The sequence below is a fragment of the Juglans regia genome, chromosome 3 (genome assembly GCF_001411555.2).
Source record: "Juglans regia cultivar Chandler chromosome 3, Walnut 2.0, whole genome shotgun sequence".
NCBI classification, from domain to species: Eukaryota; Viridiplantae; Streptophyta; class Magnoliopsida; order Fagales; family Juglandaceae; genus Juglans; species Juglans regia.
Genome location: NC_049903.1, coordinates 13,688,245 through 13,694,995, shown reverse-complemented (window position 1 = coordinate 13,694,995; position 6,751 = coordinate 13,688,245). Strand labels below are relative to the sequence as shown.

The 6,751-nt window shown below is 35.2% G+C and overlaps 1 long non-coding RNA gene across 1 annotated transcript; it reads right to left on the bottom strand.

Moving 5' to 3' along the window:
* Positions 1-1,043: 1,043 nt before the first annotated feature.
* LOC118347911 lies at positions 1,044-2,551 on the bottom strand. The gene is made up of 2 exons (XR_004801094.1): positions 2,227-2,551; positions 1,044-2,054 (listed from the first exon to the last, which is right to left on the bottom strand). It is a non-coding gene; the product is annotated as an uncharacterized LOC118347911 (long non-coding RNA).
* Between the last annotated feature and the right edge of the window lie 4,200 nt (positions 2,552-6,751).

Sequence of the window (6,751 nt, the reverse complement as noted above, 5' to 3'; positions counted from 1 at the left end):
TGGACAAACGAGTCCGAAGGCAGAAACGAGTGGAGGCTGAGATGCACATATCTCCATGATAGTTGTGGCGGGGAAGCTTACGTGTCACTTAATTATTGATAGGCTGTTAATTGGGTAAAATTAGATGGACCGGTTTTCTCTTTTGACTAGCTAGCTAACGTATACGTACGTCCGCTCCCGACCACACACTAATGGTCGGCCAACCAAAGATATATGTGTGATGCTAGTCTGCAGCCATCATTGACCACGGTGCATACCACTAGAACAAATTCTACATTTTAGTTTTTAGTTTTTTATATTTTTTAAATATTTTTTAAATAAAAAAAATACATCAATACACTGAAAGTCACTTAACTATTAAGCAAAAATAAAAAAATTAAAGACATGAATGATCAAAATGAGCGAGCAAACTCGTGGGACATACAAGAATTTTAAAGATATAAATATATATACACGAGTGATCACACGCTAATGGTCGGCCGGCTAAAGATATATATCGTACTCTGAAAGTATAAAAAACTTAAACTCAACTTTCAAAGTAAAAAAAATACACTTTGCATAATATTTTTTTTACTGTTGAAATTTAAGGAATACAAGTGTGATCAACACGTTTTTGGTACCTAGTAATTTGAGACTGCAAAGTACTGTTAAATTTCGATAGTTTTTTTCTTTTTTTGAATCTTGAATTTCGATAGTTTGAGACTACGTACGTACAATGTTTCCATTTTGATAATCTAGAATGAAAAGTACGTACTAGTACATATATACACTCGGTAATTTGAGGGTGAAAATTTTATTTCTCCCTAAAAATAATTCATTGTCAACATATATATGGCGCTAATGGCGCTTTTTATAATCAAAGCGGCCGGCCATATATATATGTATGTATTATATATGCATGTAATTAAGCAGTAATTAGCTGCTGGGGCGGAAGTGCCCCAAAAATTGGAAAAAAAAAATCATAAAATAAAATCAATATTTTTTATATGAGCTGCCAAACTTTATACGGTGAATATTTTCCTTATTATTTTCAGAGTCTCGAGTGTGCATACAGAGAAGATCATACAAAAACTATTTTGTTTTCAAAGTGGGTACATTCAGAGACACAAAAGTTGGTACCAACTCAAACTGAAACCTAAATTTTACACTCATAATAAGACCATAACAAAGCAAAAAACAGAATTAGACACATAATCAAGATGTTATATCAAAGATTTTCAGATGCTTCATCGTGTCAAGAAAAAAAAAAAAAGTACAATACAAATTATGATCATTTTCACATATGGAATATAATACCCAACCAGCCCACAAGTCAAACTCAAGCATCCACACAACTTGCAACAGTTCCAGCCCGACACACCTCATCACTTGATTAGCCTAATAAACCACCCCAATACCCAAAATCAATTCAAAAACAGCCTGCATACAAATCTCGAAAACTATTAACGTGGACTCAACCGTCGGTATAAGACTCCAACACAGCTGACATATAGCTCAAACAGCCAACCGTTAACATACTAACCCGAGCCTCCACATATCAATCCAACATAATTAACCCAATAGCAACCATAGAGAAAAACTGGACAGCCTCATAATACCACATATCTCATAACCAACATCAACCCAAATAACAAAAGGTACATCCAAACAATCTAACATTAACTCTTAACAGTTAGTATATAACTCAAACAGTAACAGACAACCACTCCTCAAACCCCGAGCATCAACTTAACTCCCTGCACGTCCAACACAATTTGTCCAACACAATTTGTCCAACCTCAAGACCAATCCAACACAATAAGCCGGCTTACAAAATCCCACGCAACCACCACACGCTATCCACACTTCAAATCCAACCAAGAAATCACAATTACACAATTCTCAATATACAACAAAGTCAGCAATGTCTTCCAATAGGTACCAATATACAGATCACTTTTAAATAAATAATAAAAAGGTGGTACTAACGCTCTAATTATCTTACCAAATTTTATGCGTTTAACTTAATCAAACTCGATGGCGAGGAGAAGCTGCCTAAGCGTTATTTCAGTGCCCTGTGATTCAACCTAATGGTGTTAGTCGAGATTTGCATATGAGGTTATAATTATTGCATGACAAAGTGAGGGGGTAATCTGAAAATTTAGAGAGAGAGAGTGAAAAAAGAAAAGAATAAGAACAATGGAGTTAACGGTGAGGGGTGCTTACGAGAGTTGAGGAGTGTATTACCTGCGTGAAGGGGAGATCGGTGACGACGTCCTTAGCGACGGTGCTGTGTGGCAGGGAGGTGGTGGAGATGCTCGTTGATCGTTAATTTCTCTAGTGATAGGGCTCGACGTTCACACGTTTCCACGGCTCATGAACGCACGACACCAAGAGTTTCAGAAATTTCGCAGGAGAGGGAGCGAGAGTCTGTTACGAGTGAAAATAAACAAAAGAGAAATTAAACTAATAAAACCTAAGGAATGATGTAACTGCATATGCGTGGAGATTGAAGGAATTCATGGGAAAGAAAAATGGGGGAAGAGATTATCTGCTCAAACGTGAAGGAGAAATCGGGAAGAAACTGAAAGGAGGAAGAAAACCCACCGAATAGCGTCGTTTCGTTATTTCAGGGGCTGGGCTCTTCGTGGGCCTGGGTTGTGGGCTTGGGCCCAAGGTACTACTTCCTCGCCCAAAAATATTTCGAATTCGCTACAGGCCATCACTACCTCCATTAAATAGATGTGGCCACGTGGGTATTTAACTTGCATCTCTCCTTGAAATTCCCACCAAGCTTCTCTGATAGCATGATTGTTCTACAACACTTTAACCTAATATATGGTTTAAATCGTAGTACTTGTTCCTTCTACTCTAGAATTTACACTGGTTCCTCAGCGTTAGTCAAATCTTCTTGGATCTGAAGTGGTCCATAATCAATAATGTGGGTGGGGTTAGGGATATACTTCTTCAACATAGAAACATGAAATACATTATGCATCCCAACAAGAGTTGGTGGTAGTGCTAATCTATATGCCATTGGTCCAATCCAATCAAGAATCTCAAAAGCCTGATATATCTAGGGTTCAACGTGCCCTTCTTTTCAAATCTCATAACTTATTTTATTGGTATTTGGTATATTGAGATATTAAGTAAAATGTGCAAGGAGTAGGCAAAAGTGATTGTATGAAGCAGAATTTATTTTTTATTTACTCATCTTTTTTTAATAGAAGTGTGTAGCACTCTATAATTGTAAATATTATTTTTTATTTTATAATTTTTATATAAATTTTAGGGTATTAAAATGGAGAGAGAAATAGCACATTAATTAGGTTCTACATAATTAATGATATATATATATATATATATATGATAAAATATGAGTTATGGATCCTCATCGATCCCCAACATGCGTGATGTCGACCATGAGAGACTGGAAAAAATTTATAGCACATGAATTAGGTCCCACATAATTAATGTTCCTGGCCTTCAATGAGGTTTCCTCGTCAAAGTACGAAATCGATGAACTGTTGTACAGCGTCAGATCTGGAACGTTGGAGATTAGGTGTTTTTTTTTTTTTTTCTTTTTTTGGCCTTTTTTCAAAACAAAAAGAGAATTAGAGACGTCCAGTGTAACTATTCTTCCTAGACGTAATCATAAAAATTATAAAAAATGTTCGATTTGAGCCATAACTACTATCTAATGGACAATCCCGCCATCATAGCACCATCAACCTATCAGCCGGTCCAAAGACCATTCCATAGATTCTTGGTTAGGCGCAACTTCTGCAACGGTTTTGACTTATGCCCAACTCGAATTCCTGATCTCGAGATTCTGGAATACCAGCTCCTACCATTTTAGATTTTAATTTTAGATTTTAATTTTAGATTTTAATTCGATTTTTTCAATGTAGTGTACATAAAATTTTAGGAGGATACAAAAATTTCTCTTTACTTTCATTTAACACTGAATATAACTCGTGTTATTTTAATATAAATGCCTGCTATATATTCCTCATTTAATAAATATATTAATAATATCTTTTGTATCTTAAATTATGTCTTTTGTTTGTGTAATAAATATATATAGCACAATATAGATTACAAAAAAAGTATCAAAATGTATTTAATGGCTGTAACACTAGTTCGGCCTTTCAAAAATGAATTTATGTATCCGCAGAAGAATAACAAGGAGTTTTGTTGTTGTTCTTCTTCCTCCCTTTTTTTTTTTTTTTTTAATCTTCAAAGAAAAAGCTCATTAGCATTTAACTTGAAAGTGGTTTAATTAGTTTCTCAAACAAATGAGTGAAATGGAATTCATACCATCATCCATATCATAAACTTCAAAAGCTCAAAACTTTGAGTCATTCTTTATCAACATAAGTAAAGCTTGATTTTGGATAAAACTCCATAAAAAGAGAACACATAATGATTATTAAATGTTAAAAAATAATAAACATTATGAAAAAAACTTAATAAATATGTAGAAAGGAAATGAGTTCATTACCCAATTCCGCTTCAAAACTTTCAACATTATCTAATGAGGCATAAAGATCAATGGATATTGAATCTTTTAACAAATTTTGCGTAAAACGAGTGCCTCAACTATTCTTGAAGATAACGAACTATGAAATGGGTCAACCACACGACCCCTTGCATTGAAGGGTGACTCAAAAGAAACAGTAGAAACAGGAATGATCATCACATCTCATGCAACTCTCGCCGCCAAAATACGATATTTTACTTCATTGATCTTCTACCAATCCAAAATATCAAAATTTAGAATTCCTGCCTCACGACTATGTTCCAAGTATTGATTGATCTCTAATTTATTCATCAAATTAGATTCAATAATCTATTCCTCATATTCAACCTAAAAACTCTGTTTAGAATCAAAATCATTCATGCTATGATCAATTGAGAAAGGAGGCTCAAAATAAGGAACAACTCCATATATTATTTTGAACTCAATCATCAACTATTCCACTTTTGTAATCATTTCTTCTATTAAATTATAGCCATATATTGTGTTGAACAAAACATACAAAAGACTAAATTTACATCTTAAACTAAGAACAACAACAATGAATATCATCAAGTAGTCTTTTCAATTGATCCCAATATTCGTCATACTTTTCTCCATATTCGCCACCATACATCTCAATACTAAATACTGGATCATTACTTTGACTCATTTTTTATAAATGTAATTGGATGCCGCAAAGTTTTTTGAAATAAGTATTAGATGCGACATACAAAGAGCCAGAAAGTCTCATAGTAGCATAAAAAAGTATCATACAAATAACCATTGACTTCCTACTTAGTGCATCCGCTACAACATTAGTTTTGTTTGGGTGATAGTTGACGGTGCAATCATAATCCTTGATCAACTCAAGCCATCTTCTTTACCTCATGTTTAATTCCTTCTGGGTGAAGAAATATCTCAAGCTCTTGTGATCCGTATAAACTTCGCACTTTTCCCCATATAAATAATGTCTCCAAATCTTAAGTACAAAAATGATTGCTGCCAACTCTAAATCATGCGTGGGGTAATTTTGTTCTTATGACTTCAGTTGTCGTAAAGCATATTGAAAAAACAGTGGTTATATCCAATACAACACCTAGAGGGGGGTGAATAGGTGCAGTTCAAATTTTCTGATCTAATAAAATATATTGACAAGTAAGCAATTTAAAGATGAAACAAATCACACAAATAATCAACACAGAGATTTGGTCACGAAGTGGAAACTCATTTGAAGAACCTCTTCAAAATTTAAAACCACTTCGGATGTAAGACACCACCTCAAATCCACTATAGAAACTTTAATTGTTACAACCAATATAGAGACACTCACAAAACCTTTGTAGTTCCTAAACTTTACTTGCAACACCCCCACTCGATCTCTACACGCTTGTAATGGTGAAACTCCGACCTTTCTATAGCATCCCATGAGAACCTTTTGATCTCTGCAGCAACAGCAGCTCCGGAAACCTTCCGCCCAATGAACATGTCCACTCCAATGGACTCAAATAAAGTTTAATCTTGAGTGTGGTGTGGTGGAGAAATGTTTGTCCAAGAAAGATTCAACAATGTGGAGAAAGTTTCTCTCAATGGCTCTTGGAATCACCTAGGGTTTTTGCTCTGTTTCTCCACACCAAAGAATAGAAACAAGTTGTTCTATTTATAGTCCTAAGTGAACACGGCGCTTAAAAACCTAAATATTTAAGATTTCTGAAACATTGGCTTGAGTGAAGTGTTGAGCGCACGTTGTCTTTCAGAAACTGCTCGAGCGCTACGTCAAGTATACATCAAGTGAATCTCTTTGGAAGAGTTCTGCTCGAGCGCTAAGTCAAGTGCACATCGAGCGAACCTCTCTGGAAGAGTTTCGCTCGAGCGCTACGTCAAGTGCACATAGAGCGAACCTCTCTAGAAGAGTTCTGCTCGAGCCGTGTTAAGCACACTTCAATCATTTTCATGTTACATCCTTTCAACACTTGTTACAACATAATTTTACACAGGTTTTTACAAGAATATGCCAACCAACTAATTTTTCCCTCAACACATATGCTATGAATTTCCTATGTTGCATTAATACACACCTCAAACCCAATCTCAATGCATCACAGTAAACCACAAATCCTCCCCTAGCAATGGGAATTGTTAAAACAAGGGTTGTCACTAGCCGTTGTTTCAACTCCTGGAAGCTTTCTTTCACATTTCGCTGTTCACTCAAACTTATTATTCCTCTTAGTGAGGGCAATGAGAGGAACTATT